Source organism: Triticum aestivum, chromosome 4B (assembly GCF_018294505.1).
Source record: "Triticum aestivum cultivar Chinese Spring chromosome 4B, IWGSC CS RefSeq v2.1, whole genome shotgun sequence".
NCBI classification, from domain to species: Eukaryota; Viridiplantae; Streptophyta; class Magnoliopsida; order Poales; family Poaceae; genus Triticum; species Triticum aestivum.
Window position 1 is genome coordinate 136,065,226 of NC_057804.1, and position 23,964 is coordinate 136,089,189.

Sequence of the window (23,964 nt, forward strand, 5' to 3'; positions counted from 1 at the left end):
GATAAATCCAGCTCCTCGCTCTAAGCAGCATAAGTCTTAAGGGACTCGAAAAACCTCTCGAACAGCGACCAATCTCTCGCCCTATCATGACGGTCAGTTTTAGCTTTCTCTACTGAGGTGTTAACCCAACTCAACTGGGGCACAATCGCAGTAGTTCTCCCAGCGCTACCTTAGGCAACATAGCAGAACGTAAGGTACCAAAACATGGGAGCCGGGCAAACCCAAGTATTGACCCAAGACATGATTCAGAGCTGATGCATATAATGCTATAAGTTCGGGGTGCTGCACTCATGAGAGTGTTCGGTCTTCTCACACCGTATTCTGGGGTACTTAAGCCCCTGGTGTATTGGCTGTACCAAAGTGTACGGTTGCATAATGTCATAACTGAACATATTTACATAAAAAATGAACGCAATAATAGACAAGAGCTATGTATTGTTTATTAAAGGGCTGCTATGAGAGCAAAACGATACAAATAGTGTGATAGGCAAGAGATGGGATTATTTGACATGTCCCCCTCCAGGGGCAAGCTGCGAGACTTTAAGTAAGACAGGTATTTAGCTCGTTATAGAGACCACTTGGACGTTCGACGTGGCTTGCTGTGTCCCTGGCTGTTGCATCGTGTGTTCGGCGATTGTATTGCCGGACAGGTCTTCCGAATAGTGGAGTCCTGAAAGTAAAAAAAAAGAAAATCACAAAAATCGGGAGCCCCTAGTGCGGTTGAGCCGCATTCTGGGCATGCCTTGGTTGTGCCCCTCCCCTTATGCCCATGGTATTTCCAGAGCGTAATTATGCACGTGTGGTACTAGTTTCGCAATCTCGCGAGGGTTGGGGTTGGGGCCACACTGCTATGCTAGCTCGGAACGTGCCAGGCGGTCTTGTTGTAGGCTACTCCGGGCGCGCTTGACGGTGTCCGGACGCTTAACAGCAGGACTTGAGAATTGCCTTGAGAGGCTACTTTGTACTTCCGCCGCGAGGGCCACCGTGTGCTCCTCTGTTCGGAGAAAGCGTTCGGTGTTTCCATTGACCGTAATGACTCCTCGAGGGCCTGGCATCTTGAGCTTAAGATATGCATAGTGCGGCACCGCATTGAACTTTGCAAATGCGGTTCACCCGAGCAGGGCGTGATAGCCACTGCGGAACGGGACTATATCGAAGATTTACTCCTCGCTTCAGAAATTATCCAGGGATCTGAAGACCACTTCGAGTGTAACTGAGCCTGTACAACTGGCCTCTACACCTGGTATGACGCCTTTAAAGGTCGTCTTTGTGGGTTTAATCCTTGAGGGATCTATGCCCATTTTCCGCACTGTATCCTGGTAAAGCAGGTTCAGGCTGCTGCCGCCGTCCATGAGGACTCTAGTGAGGTGAAATCCGTCAATGATTGGGTCTAGGACCAATGCGGCAAATCCGCCGTGACGAATGCTAGTGGGGTGGTCCCTTCGATCAAAAGTGATCGGGCAGGAGGACCATGGGTTGAATTTTGGGGCGACTGGCTCTAACTCATATACGTCCCTGAGCGCACGCTTTCGTTCCCTTTTGGGGATGTGGGTTGCTATATCATGTTCACCATCCGCACTTGTGGGGGAAAGCCCTTCTATCCTCTATTGTTCGGTGGCCGGGGCTCCTCCTCGTCATTGCTGTGCAACCCCTTGTCTCTGTTTTTGGCACTTATCTTGCCTGCCTGCTTGAACACCAACAATCCCTATTGGTGTGATTGGCTGGTTGTTCGGGGGTGCCGTGTATCTGGCATGAGCGATCGAGTATCCGGTCTAAACTGGACGGGCCCGGGGTATTTCTTTTGAATGGATTTTTCCGCTGACCGGGTTTAGAGCCTCTGAATCCGGCGTTAACTGCCGTATCCTCAGTATTGTCGCCGTTAATGCGGCGCTTGTGCTTGTTGCAACGCGACCTGCCATTATTGTCCTTGGTATCTGAATTACCAGGGCTCTTGGTCATGTTATTGCTACGAGCTAGCCAGCTGTCTTCTCCCACGCAAAAGTGGGTCATGAGTGTCATGAGGGCTGCCATGGATTTCGGCTTTTCCTGTCCTAGGTGCCGGGCAAGCCATTCATCACGGATGTTATGTTTGAAGGCTGCAAGGGCCTCTGCGTCTGGATAGTCGACTATTTGATTTTTCTTGGTTAGGAACCGTGTCCAGAATTGTCTGGCCGATTCCTCTGGCTGCTGAATTATGTGGCTTAGGTCATCGGCGTCTGGTGGTCACACATAAGTGCCCTGGAAGTTGTCAAGGAATGCGGATTCCAGGTCCTCCGAGCAACCAATTGACTCTGCTGGCAAGCTGTTAAGCCAATGCCGAGCTGGTCCTTTAAGCTTGAGCAGGAGGTATTTGATAGCGTGTAGATCATCACCACGGGCCATGTGGATATGAAGGAGATAATCCTCGATCCATACTGCAGGATCTGTTGTGCCATCGTATGATTTGATGTTTACGGGTTTAAAACCCTCGGGGATTTGATGATCCATTACTTCATCTGTGAAGCATAGTGGGTGTGCGGCGCCTCTGTACTGTGCTATATCATGACGTAGCTCAGATGAGCTTTGTCTGTTGTGTTTGGCCTGGCCGTATTTGCCATATCCGGCGTGACGGTTATCGTCACGTGTCATGGGGCGCCCACGCGATCCGTAGATCGATCTTGTTTACCTTGCCTTGTCCTCCAATATGTCTTGCAAGTCTCGCGCGTTTCCCCGTGCCTTGGTACTTTTTGAGCGGTGCCGGGGTGCGGCTTGAGTTGAGGGCTGAAAGGCCTCTCTGTTGCGTCCACGGGGTGGCCGATCGGCCACCTCATACGCTGGTGGTGTAGGTTTAGTTGCTTCCTCCCGTAGTTGGGGTAGCAGCCTGCGCTTTGGATAGCTCTTGGAGGGCGTTCGAGTTTGTACTCTCCGGCCGCCAGGACTTCAGTCCATCTGTCGGCTAGCAAATCTTGGTCAGCTCTAAGCTGCTGCTGGTTTTCTTGAGGCTGCTTGCCGTGGCCATAAGCCTGCGTTTGAAACGCTCTTGTTCGAGGGGATCCTCAGGCACGACAAATTGGTTGTCGTCGAGGCTTGTCTCGTCTCCGGAGGGAGGCATGTAATTGTCGTCCTCGACCTCTGTGTCTGCCGCTCTCTCGTGAGGGATGGTTTCCCCATCCTCCTGTGCTGAATGCTGCTGGAGGGGGTTGTCTTCGACACTGTTCGGGGTGTTATTGTCTCCGGTGCCGGAATCGCCGTTTTTGCTGTGGCGGGATTTAGAGCGGCGCCGCTGACGTCGGCGCGTAGGCTGCTTCTTGGAGGGGCCATCCTCCATTTTTCCATCGCCATTCCCTTCTTTTGGGGTGTCCACCATGTATATGTCATATGACGAGGTGGCTTTCTAGTGCCCTATAGGCGCTGGTTCTTGGTCGTCTCCTTCATCGGCGTCGATACCGTCGATGTCTTCGGAGTCAAAGTCGAGCATGTCGGTTAAATCATCGACAGTGGCTACGAAGTGGGTGGTGGGTGGGCTTCGAATTTCTTCATCGTCCGCATCCCAACCTTGCTGACCATAGTCCGGCTAGGGCTCTCCTGATAAAGAAAGAGACTTTAGTGAATTCAGGATGTTGCCAAAGGGCGAGTGCTGAAAGATGTCCGCGGCGGTGAACTCCATGATCAGATCCCAATTGGGTTCGATCGGGATGGGTGCGGAATATTCGGAGTCCGGCACCTTGGAGTCACGAGCTCCAAGCAGGAAAAGATTGGTGTGAGGCTCGATCGCCGTAGAGATTGTAGCCCCCGAGGCGGCGTCTAACCACCCGTCCTCGACCGGTGCAGTCGGCTCCGAGCTAAGGGTCGGAGCGGACACCTGAGTGGCGCTCTGGGCACTGTCCGGCGGCAGAGCTAGATCATGCCCATCATGACAGTGCGGTGCGCTCAGCTGTGGCTCGAATCCGTCGAAGATCAAGTCTCCGCGGATGTCAGCCGTATAGTTTAAACTTCCAAATCTGACCTGATGGCCAGGGGCGTAGCTTTCGATCTGCGCCAGATGGCCAAGCGAATTGGCCCGCAGTGCAAAGCCGCCGAATACGAAGATCTGTCCGGGGAGAAAGGTCTCACCCTGGACAGCGTCATTGCTGATGATCGGAGAAGCCATCGGGCGTAAAGGTGACGACATAGAGGAACTCCCAATGAAAGCACCAATGTCGGTGTCAAAACCGGCGGTTCTCGGGTAGGGGGTCCCAAACTGTGCGTCTAGGCGGATGGTAACAGGAGACAAGGGACACGATGTTTTTACCCAGGTTCGGGCCCTCTTGATGGAGGTAAAACCCTACTCCTGCTTGATTAATATTGATGATATGGGTAGTACAAGAGTTGATCTACCACGAGATCAGAGAGGCTAAACCCTAGAAGCTAGCCTATGGTATGATTGTTGTTCGTCCTATGGACTAAAACTCTCCGGTTTATATAGACACCGGAGAGGGTTAGGGTTACACAGAGTCAGTTACAACGGGAGGAGATCTACATATCGTATCGCCAAGCTTGCCTTCTACGCCAAGGAAAGTCCTATCCGGACACGAGACGAAGTCTTCAATCTTGTTTCTTCACAATCCGAGAGTCCGGCCAAAGGTCATAGTCCGGCCATCCGGACACCCCCTAATCCAGGACTCCCTCAGGGATCCTGACCGTAGTCGGAGACTACAAGAAGTCGTCCGCCTGCACCGCACACAACAATCGAGTGACCGAGTCCCTTGTGATTGCAGCAGAGAAGCGGCTCCTTGACCGGGTTGTGGTGATGGCAGGCAAGAAGCCGGAAATGTCACCCCTCCCCAGGGAGTCGGAAGTTGAGGGCTCGTCCAAGCCGGCAAAGGAAACAAAGAAGATACCCTTGGACCTGGAGCACCCGGAGAGGCACGCAGTCATAGGTGCAAACCTTAACAGCAAATAGGAAAGCGAGCTCGTCGATTTCCTCCGTGAGAATCGGGACATCTTTGCATGGTCTCCCAAAGACATGCCGGGTGTTCTGTTGGATTTCGACGAGCACAAGTTACATGTCCGACCTAACGCCAAGCCGGTCAGGCAGCCCTTGCGCCGCCTGTTGGAAGAGAAGATAAGAGTTGTCAGAGAAGAGATAGCCCGGCTTCTAGCAGCCAGTTTCATCATGGAAGTTTTCTTTCCAGAATGGTTGGCCAACCCAGTTCTTGTGCTGAAGAAGAATAAGCAGTGGCGTATGTGTATTGATTATATCAGCCTCAACAAAGCTTGCCACAAAGATCCCTTTGCCCTGCCAAGAATTGACCAAGTGATAGACTCCACAGCCGGATGCGAGCTGTTGAGTTTTTTGGATGCGTACTCAGGGTACCATCAGATAAAGCTGAACCCGGCCGACAGGCTGAAGACCGCCTTCATCACGCCATTTGGAGCCTTCTGCTACCTAACCATGACGTTCGGCTTGCGAAATGCTGGCGCCATGTTTCAGCATTGCATGCAGAAGTGTCTCCTTAGACAACTCGACAGAAATACCCATGTTTATGTGGATGATGTGGTGGTGAAGACGGAGAAGCATGGCACGCTGCTGGAGGACCTTAAGGAGACATTTGAGAACCTGCGCCGATTTCAGATCAAGCTCAACCCGGAGAAATGTGTCTTTGGAGTACCAGCCGGCCAGCTCCTCGGCTTTCTGGTCTCGGAGCGCGGCATAGAGTGCAATCCTGTGAAGATCAAGGCCATCGAGAAGATGGAGGTGCCCACCCGACTGCTGGACGTGCAGAAATTCACCGGCTGCGTGGCATCAATCAACCGTTTCATCAGTCGGCTGGGCGAGAAGGCTCTTCTCCTGTACCAACTCATGAAGAAGACCACTTTTTTCGAGTGGAACGACAAGGCGGACGGAGCTTTTCTCCAGCTCAAAAAGATGTTGACCACCACCTATCTTGGCGGCTCCGACTGATAAAGAGCCCATGCTCCTCTACATCGCCGCCATCAGTTGGGTGGTCAGCACAGTCATAGTGGTAGAACGCAAGGAGGAGGGCAGAGCATTGCCAGTCCATAGGCCGGTATATTACTTGAGTGAAGTACTGTTGCCTCCAAGAAAAACTACCCCCACTACCAGAAGATGTGCTATGGTGTGCACTTTGCCGCCAAGAAGTTGAAGCCTTACTTTCAAGAGCATCCAATAACTGTTGTCTGCACTGCTCCGCTTGCTGAGATCATTGAAAGCCGAGATGCGTTAGGCCGAGTGGCCAAATGGGCCATTGATCTGGCCCCTTAAACCATCTACTACCAGCCTCGCACTGCCATCAAGTCACAAGCACTGGCCGACTTCCTCGTCAACTGGGCCAAGACCCAGTACCCGCCGCCAGCGCCAGACTCTACCCATTGGCGGATGCATTTTGATGGTTAAAAAATATGCACCGGTCTGGGAGCCGACATCGTTCTCACCTCTCCCAAAGGCGACAAGCTCAGATATGTGCTGCAAATCCACTTTGCCACCTCCAACAATGTAGCTGAGTATGAGGCACTCATACACGGGCTCTGGCTTGCCAAGGAACTCGACATTCATCGGATCCTGTGCTATGGTGACTCCGACTTGGTGGTCCAGCAGTCGTCAGGCGAATGGGACACCAAGGATGCAAATATGGCAAGCTACCGCTTCCTCGTATAGCAACTCAGTGGATATTTTGACGGGTGCGAGTTCCTCCATGTGCCAAGAAATGACAACGAGCAAGCAGATGCCTTGGCATGGATCGGCTCCACCCGGCAAGCGATACTAGCCGGCGTCGCCCTACAACGCCTCCTTAAGCTGTCTGTCAAAGCTTCACCTGAGTCCGACTCCATCTTCGTGCTGGCCCCTCCTAAAGCAGTCGGATCTGACTTGAGGGCCCCAGAAGCCGGTGCGGGGACTTCGGCAGGCGGCCCGGGGACTGTAGCCGTCGCGCCCAGCCCGAGGACTTCAGAACCCAGCCCGGGGGCTACGTCAGTCGGCCCGGGGACTTATTCAACTCAGCAGGCGGCAGCCGACCCCAACCCACCGCCTCCCGGCCCAACCGCCCTTGTACAAGTTGCAGCCGTGGCAGTTGGAGAAATAGCAGCACCATCATGGGCTCAACCCATCCTCAACTTTCTAGTGAACAAAGAGCTGCTGGCTGATAAGATTCTAGCCCGACAAGTGCAACGGCAGGCAGCCACTTACACCATAGTCAACAAAGAACTGGTACGGTGCAGTGTCACTAGTGTGTACCAGCGCTGCATGGAGCCAGAACAGGGTCAAGCAATTCTCAAAGATATCCACCAAGGCGAATGTGGTCACCACGCGGCTTCAAGGTCACTTGTTGCCAAAGCTTTCCGCCATGGTTTCTTCTGGCCGACTACTCTAGAAGACACCAAAGAGTTGGTCTAGAAGTGTAAAGGGTGTCAGAAGTTCCACTCCAAGCCACACTTACCGACTTCTGCGCTCAAGACCATTCCCATTGCCTGGCCCTTTGCTGTTTGGGGGCTGGACATGGTGGGGCCATTCAAGACGGCCCGTGGCAGCATGACTCATCTGCTTCTCGTTGTGGACAAGTTCACCAAGTGGATAGAGGCAAAGCCAATCAAGAGGCTGAATGGGCCGACTATCGTGACTTTCATCGCTGACATCACCACTCGGTACGGCATACCACATAGCATCATCACCGACAACGGCACAAACTTTGCCAAAGGAGCCTTGGCACGTTTCTGCGCGACACAGGGCATCCGACTAGACTTAGCGTCCATTGCCCATCCGTAGTCAAACGGCCAAGTAGAGCAAGCAAACGGCCTCATTCTGTCCGGCATCAAGCCCCGACTGGTCAAGCCTCTTGAGCGTTTAGCCGGCTGCTAGCTCGATGAGCTACCGGCCGTCCTTTGGAGCTTGTGCACGACTCCGAACAAGTCGACCGGCTTCACGCCCTTCTTCCTCGTCTACGGTGCTGAAGCCGTCATCCTGACGAACATAGAGTTTGACTCCGTGCGAGTCACCATGTACACCGAGGCGGATGCCAAGGAGGCACGAGAAGACAACCTCTACTTGCTGGAAGAGGGCCGGCTGCTGGTGCTCAGCCGGTCCGCCATCTACCAGCAGAGTCTGCACCGACACTACAACTGCAAGGTGAAGCAAAGATCCTTCCAATAGGGAGACCTTGTGCTCCGGATGATCCAGCGAACAGCCGGCTAGCACAAGCTCTCAGCACCTTGGGAAGGCCCTTTTATCTTCAGCAAAGTGCTGGGCAATGGTTCCTACTACCTGGTCGACGCTCAGAAGCCCAGAGCATGCAAAAGAGATGACTGGCAAGGAGACAGCGAGGCCATGGAATCAAACCTCCTCCGAATATTTTACAGTTGAAAGCAGTATGTATCACGCTACCTTTTGTATTAAGTACTAAGACTCTGGGTCCTTCCAGAAGAGCTTGGGGACTACCCTCTTTTATCTATATGATAAGTGTTATGCCTATGAGTATGTGTTGTTTTATTATTCCGCTTGGCGCCGGGTTCGACTAGTCGGCCCAGAGGCTTGCCGCCTTCTGCTATATGCCGCCTCCTGTAGCCGGACAAGTAGTGCGTCGGCACCAAAAAACTTCCCCTGTCAGAAGCCATAGTTTGCAGAGGGACTGTACGGCGGGCAGGGGTTGCAAAACAATGCCCACATGAAAAATGGCTAAGGAAAGTACGCATATAGCTGAGGCCGGCCTCCCACCTTTTCGGCCGGCTGCCGAGCAGCCAGTCAGCTGGCTTCTGCTCGCCTTTCCAACACTCCAAACGGCTAAGTACTTGCCCTCCCACAAATAGCTAAGTACTCGACCCAGCCACAGTCTGCAGAGCGGTTGTTTGACTGGCAAGAGTATAGCCAAGGGAGGGCAGCAAAGGAAAAAGCAAGGAGCATAAAGCAAGAAAGTCAGATGGCGGCAAAGCAAAGCATGAATTGCGACAAAATATTTACATAGATAAAGGTCCACTGGCCAAGCATTCAACAGAGTTTGATATACACCCCGCGGGTGGAATTGTGCAAATTTAATCAAAGTTTGTCCAGACTAGTGAGCAGAAAAAGAAAAAGACAACACCCTAAGGGGCCACGGAAGGATCCAGTTGGACCGTGGAGTCGGCGGTGCCGGTCGGTGCAGTAGAGGGATCCGGCTGGTCGGCATGGTTGGCGGCACCAGTTGGGGCAGAGGATGGCTGGACGGCAGAGTCGCGGCGTCCATCGGTTGAATGGGCGGCTGGTCGGTCTCCGCCTAGCCGCCTCCAGCAGCAGTCGATGCTTTGGAGCGCGGGTCGTTGCTCGAGGCCCGGTCAGGATGAGGATGGCTATCTGCCCTGACCTCTGGCGCGTCCTCCTCACTTTCCTCCTCCTCCTCCTCCTCTCCTTCATTGCTGGAGTCGATCACCTCAGCCGAGTCCTTGCTGTCCTCCGGGTTCAGCCCGAGCCACTCCAGCGGCACTTCGGTGCCCTCTTCAACCACTTCCGGGATGAAGACGCTGGTGTCAGTATAGTTGGCGATCGCTGCTACCCTGTTGACAAGTTTGGCCTCCACCGCAACCAGCTCCTCCCGCACCTCCAGTCGAAACGTGGTCAGCTGGGCTAGATCCAGCCCAGGGTACCACGCCTTGACGGACTCCAGGGCTCGGCGCGCCCCAGCCCGGGCCACAGAGCCCTTCCAGGCCTTCGGGCGGCCGGTCGTCACCTCCAGCCAGTCGGCAGTTCGACTGGGAGTGTGCGGAGCCTGCACGCCTAGCCAGAGGGCGGAGATCGCCTGGGCTCATCGCGCTGAAGGCGTCACAACATCTGATGGGCAGGCCGAAGGCGGCGCAACATCTGATGGGCAGGCCGAAGGCGGGCCTGGATGCCGAGGAGCTGCTCATTGAGGGTCCGGGGGGTGTCGGTGGCAATTTGCATGCCTTCTGCCCTCCGTTCATCGCATTGAGCCTCGACGAGCTGGTTCGCGGCAACGGAGTGGCCGGGGAAGAAGTATGTACGAACGAGGGGCAAGAAAAGCCAAAGGTCAGAAGCTAGAAGTCGGCCTAGATAAAGGCCGGTGACTCAAAGCAAGAAAGAAAAGAAAAAGAGGCTTACCGTCGACCAAGTCTTCAATGCTGCTGAAGCAGGTGGTTATCTGCGCCTCCTTGTCTGCCCAGGCGGAGCGCTCGATCTCGAACTCAGCAAGGAGGTTGGTCTCCTTCGCCTTCGCCTCCCTCTGAGCCGTCTTGAGGGCCTCTGACTGCTCCGCGAGCTGAGTGACCAGCCGGTCACGCTCCTCAGCCAGCTTGCTGCACTCCACCTCCTTGCCTCGCTGGGCGGTGTTGGCTTCGCCCAGCTGCTGCTGCAAGGCGGCGTTGGCCTCTGCAAAAAAGGAAAGAAGACAAGAACGTCAATCAACCAACAAAGAAGGGACACAGTTGCCGAGGAGATCTGGCCCGACTGCTCAGTAGTCAGCCTGAATCTCGGGGACTACAGCCCACGGGTGCGCCAGCGCACCCCCGCGTAGGAAGAAAGTCAAAACTTACTACGACTCTCGGATAAGTGGGCGGTCTGCTTCTCCAGCTCCCGGACTCCGGAGTTGAAGGTGGCCACGCGAAGATTGTGATAATCCTACAAAATTCCGGACCGTCTGCTCAGCAGCTGGCCCAAAACTTGGGGACTACACCCAATGAGTGCGCCAGCGCGCCCCCATGAAGGAAGAAAGAAGACCAAAAATAAAAGAGAAATAAGAAACTTACTCGGATGGCTGCCCGCGAATCTAGGAAGTCCTCGTTGCATCGCTTGAGGGCCTCGGCTTTAGCTCGGAGCTTGGCCTGGACGTCAAGGGCCGCCTGGTTCAGGGCTCCCGTCCCGCCTCCGCGTACCTAGCCGGCGGGCACGGCGCTGGTTGCCTCGATGTCAGGGACCGATGAGCTCGCGGCACCGGCGTCCAGCGGCCGCGGTGCCGAAGCCGCCTTCGAAAGACGACGGCACACCGGTGTGTGGACCTCAGGAGTTAGGTCTGTCGCCACCTCATTCCCGGCTGGTGGCACCGGCGGGGCGACCGGCTGCCCATCTTGCACTCCGCTGGTCGGCGGTGGTGGCGGCACGATGATGTCCGGCATGGCCATGCCGGTGCCCTCCCTCTTCATGACTGGCTGCTTGTCGCCGGCTCCCCCAGTCGTCGCCACAAATTCTGGTGGTGGCGGCGCGGTGTTCAGGAGAGTCACGAGCAGCGGCACCTGGCGGCGCGCGGCCTCTATGAGCCGCTCCTTCGCTGCGGCATCAGTCTCCGCCTGCGCCAGCTTCCTCGCCGAAGAAACGCTGCCGCCTTGTCAGCCTTCGCCTTCGCCAGGCGGTCGGCTTCCTGTTCCTCACGCACTTCCTGCGCGTTTTGCTCCTGCGCCTCCCGGAGGTCGGCGGCCGGATCGATTCGCTGGGTGGTGGCGGAGGTCTCTGCCGACCTGATGACCGAGGCGGCGGCCAACTTCTTGAGGGCAAGCGGGGCCCTGAGATAAGGAGGCAGGACAAAGAAAAATTTAGTCCAGATTGGCAAGGAAGTAGAAGCGAAAAAAGGAATACCTACACTGACACCATGGGCGGCACCTTCGGCTTCCTCTGGAACTTGGCCACCTTCGCCACGGCCTCTTTTCGCCTGGTCGCCGCGGTCGGGTTCTTGGGCTTCTTTGGCGCGCTACCGAACAGGGCGACGCCCTGCTTCCGCTTGCGCTTGCCGCCTCGAGCGGGCGGCCCGACAGAGGGGCCTGCTTCGGTGTTAGCGGTGCTCCGGGAGGGGCATGGCTCGTCTTCGTCATCGTCGTCGTCGGGCTAGGTCTCCACGCTGCTGCCCTCTTCGGAGCCGCCTGCTTCGTCGCCGCCACCTGCAGCATTGTCCTCCAAGGCGGCCGCCCCCAAGTCAGGGTCGTCCTCATCGTTCACCTCCCGGTCCGGCAGGTAGTCACCACCCGGCCCCACGACGACGGCCGTCACCGCAGACATATAAATCTACACTCCGGAGAAGGAATTGTCTCACACCAGGAACAAGGCTAAAACCAGAAGCAAAAAGAAGGAATCAAGAGACTTACGGCAAGCGGCTGGTTGTCGCGGGAGTACGGCCGCTTCCTGAGTCGCGAAGCTCCCTTCGACACCTTGAGGTCAGAGATCTTGTTCACCATCCTTGCTACCTCAGCAGTCGACATCTCCTTTGTGCACATCCTGCTCGGGTCGCGGTGCCCTCTCATCCGCCAGATCATGTGAGGGCGGCCTTGGAGCGGGAGAACCCGGCGCTCGACAAAGGTGATGAGGAGGTCGGATGCCACGAGACCATCCGACTCCTGGAGCACCCGGAGCCGGCTGATGGATGCAGCCACGTCCGCCGACATTGGCTTCGGCTTGAAGCCCAAGTTGGGCCGAAGCCCGACCGGGGGCCCAGCCTCATAGGCCGGCAGGTTGATGAAGTCTACTGCCGGGTCGACGTTCTCGACGTAGAAGTAAGATTGCTGCCACAGTTTCACCGACTGTGACAGCTTGATGACTGGGAAGGATTTCTTCTTCGCAGGCCGGAGCATGGCGACGAAGCCGCCGCACTCGGCCGCTGTCTCCTTAGCGGAGGTGCCCAGCTTGCCATAGAAGAAGGCTCCCCACAGCTAGATTGTGGGGAGGATGCCGAGGTAGCCCTCACACGCCGTGACGAAGGTGGAGAGCAGCGTCACGGTGTTGGGCGTCAAGTGATGCGGCTGGAGGTGGTTGAAGTCCACGAACGAGCGGAGAATGTCGCTCGCCAGGAGGCCGAAGCCGCAGAGGAAGTGCGAGAGGAAAATGACCCGCTCATTCCCCTGCGGCACCGGCGAGATCTCCTTCGACGGCGGCACCCGCACCTTGACGAAATCCGCGTTGGGCATCCGACACGTGTTTCGGAGGAAGGTGAGGTGATCCTCGATCACCGTCGAGCCATCCCAGTCACCGCCCTTCTCGCGCGCCATGGCTTCGAGCAAAGCTGCGTGGGGAGAAGAAGCACATCGGCGGCAAACTACGGCGGTGCTATGACGAGCTCTAAGTAGCGGCAACCGAGGGAGAGAGAGAGAGGAAGAAGAGAGTGTGGGGAGGAGGGCGCGCGTGCTCCGCCACTACCCTGCCTCCCCCCTACTTATAGCCCTCGGGCTGCGAAGCCGAGGGGGCGGGGCGTGGGAACATGGGATTAACTGCGGCCACGACCCCCCGACCCCCCGAATTACTGCGTGGAGTTACTGCGCCACGACGCCCACGGGGATCGCAACTGACCACTCCGGCCGTAGCGGATCCGCCCGCGTGCTGAGGCCCGATAGTGGCGGGCCCGACCCACTGTCACGTCCCATCAGAGTGTGGGATGGCAGGCTGGCTGGGTTGACGCGTGCCATGTGGCGTGCTTGTGGCAGGCGGCAGGATTGGGAAGCTTAGCAGGCACGCCACCTGTTTCCCTCTTTGATGTTCGAAATTGGCAGATGATCCCGCCTTGTCAAACCAACTCCAGCAGTCGGCGCGCCACAAGGTAGGTCAAACATTCCCTCAGAGTTCGGTGAGAGGGGAAGCTGCTGAGACTTCACGACCCTTCAGCCGCAGTGCCTCACCAGCTTAGGGGACTACTGTCGGAGTAATGGGCCATGGGTAGCCTCACTCGAGGCCCTGAGTCTTTCAAGACTTTGGGCCGGCTTCACCCCATGAGACTTCATATTGAAGCGCCGCCTTCTGGTGGCCGGCTGGCTTAACAACCGGCTACCCGAAGACGGCCACGCACCAGCAGACGGCTCCAAGACCGGCCGGCTCCTGGCAGGCGGCCGCCCGGTGCCCTTAGAGTCTGTGCCCTCATCAAGAGGACAAGATAGGGTGAGGCTACTGATGGGGAACGTAGCAGAAATTCAAAATTTTCCTATGAGTCACCAAGATATATCTATGGAGAGACTAGCAATGAGAGATAGGAGAGTGCATCTACATACCCTTGTAGATCGCTAAGCAGAAGCGTTCAAGTGAACGGGGTTGAAGGAGTCGTACTCGTCGTGATCCAAATCACCGGAGATCCTAGTGCCGAACGGACGACACCTCCACGTTCAACACACGTGCAGCCCGGTGACGTCTCCCATGCCTTGATCCAGCAAGGAGAGAGGGAGAGGTTGGGTAAGACTCCGTCCAACAGCAGCACAACGGCGTGGTGGTGATGGAGGAGCGTGGTATTCCAGAAGGGCTTCGCCAAGCACCGCGAGAGACGAGGAGGGAGAGAGGTAGGGCTGCGCCTGGAGAGGAGAAAACTCATGTGTTTTCAGCCCATGAGGGAGGGGGCTGCGCCTCCTCTAGGGTGCCCACCCCAAGGGGTGCGGCAGCCCCAAAACCCATCTAGGGTGGCGGCCAAGGGGGGGAGAGGGGGAAACTTGCCCCCCAAGCAAGGTGGAGGCGCCCCCTCCCCAAACCCTAGGCGCCTTGGGCCCTGGTTGGGGGGGGGGTGCACCAGCCCACCTGGGGCTGTTCCCCTCCCTCACTTGGCCCATGCAGCCCTCTGGGGCCGGTGGCCCCACTTGGTGGACCCTCGGGACCCTCCCGGTGGTCCCGGTACATTACCGGTAACACCCAAAACTTTTTCAGTGACCAAAATAGGACTTCCCATATATAAATCTTTACCTCCGGAGCATTCCGGAACTCCTCGTGACGTCCGGGATCTCATACGGGACTCCGAACAACATTCGATAACCACGTATATCTATTCCCTATAACCCTAGCATCATTGAACCTTAAGTGTGTAGACCCTACGGGTTCGGGAGACACGCAGACATGACCGAGACGTTCTCCGATCAATAACCAACAGCGAGATCTGGATACCCATGTTGGCTCCCACATGTTCCACGATGATCTCATCGGATGAACCACGATATCGAGGATTCAATCAATCCCGTATTCAATTCCCTTTGTCTAGCGGTATTGTACTTGCCCGAGATTCGATCGTCGGTATTCCGATACCTTGTTCAATCTCGTTACCGGTAAGTCTCTTTACTCGTTCCGTATCACATCATCCCGTGATCAACCTCTTGGTCACATTGTGCACATTATGATGATGTCCTACCGATTGGGCCCAGAGATACCTCTCCGTCACACGGAGTGACAAATCCCAGTCTCGATTCGTGCCAACCCAACAAACACTTTCGGAGATACCCGTAGTGCACCTTTATAGCCACCCAGTTACGTTGCGACATTTGGTACACCCAAAGCATTCCTACAGTATCCGGGAGTTGCACAACCTCATGGTCTAAGGAAATGATACTTGATATTAGAAAAGCTTTAGCATACGAACTACACGATCTTTGTGCTAGGCTTAGGATTGGGTCTTGTCCATCACATCATTCTCCTAATGATGTGATCCAGTTATCAATGACATCCAATGTCCATGGTCAGGAAACCGTAACCATCTATTGATCAACGAGCTAGTCAACTAGAGGCTTACTAGGGACATGGTGTTGTCTATGTAACCACACATGTATCCGAGTTTCCTATCAATACAATTATATCATGGATACTGAACGATTATCATGAAAAAGGAAATATAATAATAACTAATTTATTATTGCCTCTAGGGCATATTTCCAACAACTACAGTGTAGTCCCTCACCCCCGAATCTTGGGCTTGGCATGGCTATAGTGCCTCGTATCGGCGGAGATCTCCGCCTGGCGCGGCACTATAGCCACTCCTCCCCCAACGTCACTCCTAACAGGCACAGTCTTGTTCCCCTCGATGCCCTGTCAGTACGGCCTACAGGTGGCGGGCCCTACTAGGCAGCGAGAGCCCGGAAGACAGCGGAAGCCAGACCAGCCAGACCTGAGGGAGGCCGGCCTCCGTTAGGTGGCCAGCTCCTCCCTCGGGTCCCGTGCGCCATCAACCAGATAAGACATGGTGTGGCTATAGTGATCTCCCACCAGGCGGCGGGACTGTAGCCACAATCAGCCGACCAAGCCTGCATCATTAGCAGCACGGCTATAGTGAACAACCACCAACCAGACCCGCCAACGGCGGGAGCGGCCTGTCGGCTCCGTATCGGACCAGTCGGCAGGGCCCACCAGGAGGCGGGCCCCAGCGGCCGGCGGAGAAGCCGGTGACCAGAGGCACTGACAACCGGGTCCAGCACCCGGCCAGATTACCATTGTACCCATGGGGGGTAGGCCTATATAAACCCCCCGGGGCACCCATGCAAAGGGTTCCCACTCCATTAGAACTAGCCACTACCCTAAAGAGGAAGAGAGCTAGCCTTGCCTCCTTCTACCTCTAGCACACAGCTCAAGGAGCACCTTTGTATCACTTGTGCCTTAGTGATCATGCGGAGACCCCGCAGAGCAGGACTAGGGGTGTTATCTCCTAGAAGAGCCCTGAACCTGGGTAAAGTGCGCCGGCGTTCTTGTCTACGCCTTATCCCGCTTCCAGGCACCGGTGATGTTCTACTCGCCCCACCATGATAAGCCATCCATTGGCATATGTCGCACCCAACCCCGACACTTAGTCATGACTACATAATTCCTGAACCTGTAGGGTCGCACGCTTAATGTTTGTTGATGCTAGAGTAGTATTGGGATATTTGATGAGTGGTAAAAAAATATTGTTCGGAGTCCTAGATGAGATCCCGGACGTCACGAGGAGTATCGGAATGGTCGAGAGGTAAAGATTTATATATGGGAAGTCATATTTTGGGTTCCGGAAAAAGGTCCAGTTTTTTCGGTATTGTATCGAGAAGCTTCCAGAAGGTTCCAGAGGATTCCGGAGGGGTCTGGAAGTCCCCAAGTGGGTTCAACACGACCCAAGGGCTAGAATGGGATGCGGGAAGGTGCCCTGGCCTTATTGGGCTAGGTGCACCAAGTCTTGAAAAGCCCATATGGCTAGGGAAGGCAAAAAAGGAAGGAGTCCTAGTAGGAATAGGATTGGACTTGGAGTCCAAGTCCTCTCCCCCTTAGCTGCGCCCTAGGACTTGGAGGGGCTGTTTACCACACCCATCCACCTATATTTAGAGGGGAGGGGTGCCCCAAGAGGATACACCAAGCTCATGGCGCCCCTCTCTCTCCCGTTACTCCGTAGTTCCACCGTCTTGTCCCGACGACGCTTAGCGAAGCGCTATCGGTGCTCCACCACCACCATCACCACCATGCCATTGTGTTGGTTGTGATCCCATCTACTTCTCTTCTCCCTCTTGGTGTATCAAGAAGGAGGAGACATCATCGAGCCGCACATGTGATAAACTCGGAGGTGCCGTCCGTTCGGCACTAGATTGGTTGGATCGTGATCGGATCACGAAGAGTACGACTACATCAACCGCGTGATAAACGCTTCCGCTTTCGGTTTACGAGGGTAGGTAGACACACTCTCCCCCTCTCATTGCTATGCATCTCCTAGATAGATCTTGCGTGAGCGTAGGAATTTTTTTGAAATTGCATGCTACGTTCCCCAACACTAACAAATATAAGTGAAGCAAAAGAGCATTCTAGAAATGGCGATTTTCTATGTGTAGAGAAATAGGCAATCCAAACTTCAAATGATATAAGTGAAGCACATGTAGCATTCTATAAAGCCATACTCAAAAGATATAAGTGAAGTGCAAAGAGCATTCTATAAATCAACCAAGGACTATCTCATACCAGCATGGTGCATTATTAAAATAAAAATAAAAAGCACATGCCGCTCCAAGAATTTGTGCATATCATGCGACGAAAAAAATATAGCTCCAAGTAAATTATCGATGGTCGTTAGAAGAAAGAGGGGATGCCTTCCGGGGCATCCCCAAGCTTATTTGCTTGGGAGTCCTTGAATATTACCTTGGGATGCCTCGGGCATCCGCAAGCTTAGGCTCTTGCCACTCCTTATTCCTTCATCCGTCGTGATCTCACCCAAAACTTGAAAACTTCAATCACACAAAACTTAACAAAACCCTCGTGAGATCCGTTAGTATAATAAAGCAAATCACCACTTTAAGTACTGGTGCAAACCCGTTCATATTTTATTTTTGCATTATAACTACTATACTCTTAAGTTCACTACAGCTTATACCATAGATACAATCCATAGATTCATCAAAACACGCAAAACAATGTATTAAAACAGAATCTGTCAAAAACAGAACAGTGTGTAGAAATATGAACATTGACCATACTTCTGTACCTCCAAAAATTCTGAAAAATTAGGATAAAAAAATGCAGAGCAGCACCATGTAAAAATTTCAGAAACTTTTGACGTTCCAGTAAAAAAAATGTAAATTCACGTACTACAACCAAAGTTTCTATTTTTGCACTGCACAAACCAAACAAGCAATCTAATCATCCTAAAGGCAAACCTTGGCACAAACCAAACAAGCAATCTTTGTTGAAGTTTCTGTAATTCAAGATTTGTAAAGTTTCCATGGGCATGAACAAAGTTCAAGGAGCTCCCCCACTTCAACAACGCTTGTCTTCCTTACTTTCACTTTTCTTTTCAAATTTTTTTAGGTTCCCCTCTATATTTTTTATTTTTAAACTTTTTAAAAGCACATAACAGAATAAAGTGACTCTTTGAAACTTCTGGGTTGTCTCCCTGGCAGCGGTTTCTTTAAAGCCATTAAGCTAGGCATATAGTGCTCAAGTAATGGATCCACCCGGATCCCAAGGTATATCGAAGCCATAATTAACAATGATTTTTATTTTAGTATTGAGCACAAAGAAACATATCTGATGGAAAAAATGAAGTCTTACTCTCTCCCTATGCATTGGCATGTCATAAAAGAACAATTCATGCACACACAGTAAAGGCCGATACATAGCATAAATAGTTTCTTGCAATTTTATTGTATTGGAAACATAGAGGGGTGGAGATGTAGTTCCTCTCTCATAATAATTGCAAGTAGGAGCAACAAGCACATGCATATTATATCTATAAAAATCATCATGTGTAATAGTGAATGCAACTCATCAATATAATCCTTAATAAGCGCAAATTTCTCTGATATAGTGTAGTTGGGAGAAATCAGAAAGATAATAGGACTATCACGTATGGGTGCAATAGCAACAATTTCATTCTTAACATAAGGAACTATAGCAAGTTCATCTCCATAAGCATAATTCATATTGCATCATGGCCACAAGCATAGCAAGCATAAATTTCATCAAAAAGAGATATTTCAAACAAATCCAAGGGATCATAGCAATTATCATAGCATTCATCCTTCGGTAAGCACGAAGGGAAATTAAACAATGCAGGAATGGCAGAGTTACTCTCATTAGAAGGTGGGCACGGGTAGCTAATCCGCTCTTCCTCCTTTTGTTCTTCGCTCTCCTTGTCATCTTTTTCATCCAGTGAGCTCACAGTGTCATCGGTTTCTTCTTCCATAGTTTCCTGCAAAATATTAGTCTCTTCTTGGACAACTAAGACTTTCTCAATAAATTCATTAATATCAGCATTATATTCATAATTCTCATAGCAATATTTAAGTATAGCATAATTTTGAGGTATGTAAACAACATCATCATAATTTTCACACTTTTCAAACAAAGAATCAATTTGATAAGCACCCTTAAAAGCAACAAACTCTTCTATTTGCTCCACATCATAGTAATCATATATACCATTAACATAAGGAGCCAAGGTTTCATTATCACTAAATTTACATGAAAAGGGAAGGTATGGAGCCTTCATCCTAGAGCAACAAGCATAATCATATCTCAAGAAAATATTCCAAGCATACCAATGCAACATTTCAATTTGATCCCATAAGAGTTTCCCTTTTTGAGTCAAGCGATAATCCCTAAAGTATTCATGTTGATCCAACGTGTCTACCATTATCAAGTTGAATGGGGTTTTCTTAGGATTATCAAAGTAGTGTTTAGTATTTTCACATAACGAGCATCGAGGGTTTTAGGAGGTTCCCCATCTCCATGAGTAGCAAGGACACCTAACTTTTTTGTTATTTCGTGTTCCATATCCATAACTAAAGATAGAGAACAAATTAGAACACAAAATAAAATCTACTTAGTGACAAATCAAACAAGCACACACGAGAATAATCACCCCACGCTATTGTTCGGCGGCAACGGCGCCAGAAAAAGACTTGATAACCCACAAGTATAGGGGAACAATTGTAGGCTTTCTCGATAAGTAAGAGTGTTGAACCCAACGAGGAGCTAAAGGTAGAACAAATATTCCCTCAATTTCTATTGACCACCGATACAACTCTACACACACTTTACGTTTGCTTTACGTAGAACAAGTATGAAACTAGAAGTACTTTGTAGGTGTAAAAGGATAGGTTTGCAAGATAATAAAGAACACGTAAATAAAAGCTAGTGGTTGTTTAGATAAAGAAACAATTAAGTTAGTTTTAGTAGAGAGATTTTTGTCAGAAGAAAGATATTTGTCCCTAGGCAATCAATAACTAGACAGGTAATCATTATTGCAATTTTATATGAGGAAGAGGCATAAGTTAACATACTTTCTCTACTTGGATCATATTGCACTTATGATTGAAACTGTAGCAAGCATGTGCAACTACTAAAGATCATTAAGGGAAAACCCAACCATAGCATTAAAGTATCAAGTCTTCTTTACTCCCATATGCAACAACCCCCTTAGTCGGGTTTAAGCTTATGTCACTCTAGCAACCCACCATAAGCGAATCATGAACATATTGCCACACCCTACAACGGGGATCCTTCACGCTTGCGCAACATGGAGAGCACCATCAGATAGCACCAATAACAAAATGTACAACTCAAACCAATCATGATCATCAATCAACCCATAGGACAAAATGGATCTACTCAAACATCATAGGATAGCTAAATATCATTGGATAATAATATATAGCATTGAGCTCCATGTTTATGTAGATATTACAACGGAGAGAAGAGGTCTTACACTGCTGCATAGAGGGGGAGAGAGTTGGTGATGATGGCGGCGAAGTTGTTGGTGTAGACCACCGTCACGATGATGGCCCGACGCCACCGGGAGAGAGGGGGAGAGAGCCCCTGTCGGATTTCGAGTTCCGACAGACCCTCAAGATTCGAACACTGGGGTGCGCGCGGAGATTTCACCCACCACCTACCTGCACCTCACCGCCTTGCTATTCTAAGCAATCAAAGGAACAACACAAGAGACACAGAGTTTATACTGGTTCAGGCCACCATTGTGGTGTAATACCCTACTCCAGTGTGTGGTGTGGTGGATTGCCTCTTGGGCTAATGATGAACAATACAAGGAAGAGCAGCCTTGCGAGGGTCTATTCTTGGCTGGCGTGATGAACTATTAGGGGGGTTCAGTCGCTCCTTCTACTGGTTTCCTGGTGATAATAGGATGCCTCTACCTTGTGGTGGCTAGTCCTATTTATAGGCAAAGGCCCTGGGCCTCTTCCCAAATATTGAGCGGGAAGGGTGCCAACAATTGGCCATTTTGAAGGGGAACATATAGTACACTTATCCTGACTAAAGTTGGTCCTCGCCTGTCAAAGGCTCTGACGATGACGCCTTCCTAGGCTCCACCATGACCTCCTTCCTGCCGCTGCGACGGTCTTGGTCTTGTTGCACTGAAATGGGTGCCTTTGCTTGATGCTCTCGCCCGCGCTTGCTCCCTTTGCACCAAAGAGGAAAGGAGGACACTGCGCGGGATGGCACCCGTCTGGCGCCCTTGGTCGTCATGGCTTGCATCATGGGCACCTCGTGAGGTACCCCGCCTTGATCTCTCCGCCTCCTCACAAGCTAGCCTGACGAGGCCGTGCCTGAGGAGGCTCCTTGTCGTTCACCCCGTGAGGCTTAGCCCCTCGCGAGGGTCTTGAGCTTGTGCTGATGAAGATGGGCCGTGCTGGGCCGCCCCTTGAGCCACGCCGCGGGCCGCAGGCAGGCAAGTATGGGGACCCCCGTTCCCAGAACACCGACAGTAGCCCCCTGGCCCAAGGCGCGCCCGGACTTGGCTGAGCAGAGAAGCGAAGTGGCAAGTGCGAAGCGCCGCAGGCCCTAACAGCCTGCGGCCTTGGGCGCCGCGTGGCGGTTGATTGGACGTGGGCGGCCCCACTTCCCCATGACGCCTCGGCACTTGCGCGAACTGACAAGTCCCTGCATGCAAAGCGGGTCATGATTACCTGTGGTCGTGGAGGCCGGCGGTTGGCCTCCTCTGGCTATAAGTACGGGGCGGCGCCTGCCCTTCCGGTCCATCCCTTCTTGCTTCCCCTTTTTCTTCATGGCTCCGCCAAAAAGGTTCTCGGCCACGGAGGAAGGAAAGGCCTGCCAGGTGGAGCTTGACTCTCCTCCACCCAAGCGCGGTCGAGGCCGTCCCCGCAAACACCCTGCGACTCCCATGGTGGCTCCCCACGGTCGCGGAGGCGATCTTCCGCATGGTGAAGGGCGGCCGCCCGCCGCTGGGGGACTCGCTATGGCCGCGCGACCCCCTAGGCCGCGCTCCTACTCAGCAGAGGTACTGCCGGAGTTCGTTGTGTGGGCGGCGGAACCGGCCAGCACCCAGCTCCAACTTCCTCACTTCCTCCTAGGTGAGCTTCCGGCTGGCGCCCCGGGCGGCCTCTGGATTTAGGCGGACGGTTGCTGCGGCCGAGCCTCCTGGGCTTTGCTGGAGGTCTCTGCAGCCGGGAGCTTGGCCCTGACCCGTGGCTGGCAAATGTTTGCCCGCGTGCGTGGTCTGATCCGGCGGTGCACCCTGCACTTCAAGTTCGACGGCGATGCCACCCTCTACGTGAGGGTGTTCGGGGAAGTGGGTCGCCGCGCTGGGTGTTGCCATGAGAATGAAGACCGCGGCCGTGGGTCCAGCCCCGGCGATGATGAAGACGACAACGCGTGTGTGGTCGGTGGTGGTCGAGGTTCATCGAGCTTCGACGGCTCTTCTTCGGGCAGCGGCTCCTCCAGCGGTGGCCGCGATCAGCCTCCGCGTCGCCGCGCCCGCCTGGAGGGAGGTAGCGGGTCCGCCTGCCGTCGCGCCTCGGCGAAGCGTGAAATGGAGTCCCCCTGAGCTCCGGAGGCAGTTCGAGTCTCCCCCGCGAGTTGGTGCCGGGCGAGTCGCGCCTGTTTTGTTCTTTTTCCCTTTCCCTGAGCAAAAAGACAGTAGTGTAGGGCCCCGCGAGGGTGTGCTTGCACTATTGCTGTTTAATTTCCGTACTGTTTCCGCTATTCTGGTATTGTGCCTTTGTGCCGCACGCCTGCGCACAGAAATTACTTAGCTCGGGGGGAGGGCTTGTCGTGACCCTTGCTTCCAGAGGCCAAGGCTTCGTCGAACGTTCCATGTCCTGCGAGGGTTAGTTTGGAGAAATAGTTCTCGGCCTCAGCCGTGGAGGCGATCGACCCAGGTCATGTGTTCGTGTCGCGGTCCCCGTGGGGCACGGACTAGAGGGGTGCTCCTGTAGTGGACCCGGGTTGGGAAGCCTCGAACGACAAGGGCAGAAAACACTCGCGAGGGTGCCCGCGGTGCTCCCTCGCGAGACTTGCGCGAGAGAAATCGGGGCAGGAGAGCAAAAAAGGCAAAGAGTCCCAAGCCAAAGACAACAACAACTTCAACAAAACCTCGAATGGGGATGAACAAGCCAACTGCAGAAAGCAAATGAGAAAATCTGCGTTCGGCACCTAATCTTGTCTTCGACGTCTTCTCACCAGCGTGGAGCTAAGTGCTGCCACTGGGCGTGGGAGGGAGCCCTAGGGCCTGAGGCCGGCGCTCCTGAGACTCCGGGGCGTGTACAACCCCAACTCATTATTACGTGATAGTGTCACGAGCGGCGAGCTTCACAGGCATTGGCCTTCTTCACAGGCTCCGGGCCTTTCTCGGAAAGATGACCTCACAGGCGTTTGCCTTCTTCACAGGCTCTGGGCCTTTTCCAAAACGCAACATCTTCACAGGCGTTCGCCTTCTTCACAGGCTCTGGGCCTTTTCCAAAACGCAACATCTTCACAGGCATTCGCCTTCTTCACAGGCTCTGGGCCTTTTCCAAAATGCAACATCTTCACAGGCGTTCGCCTTCTTCACAGGCTCTGGGCCTTTTCAAAAACGCAGCATCTTCACA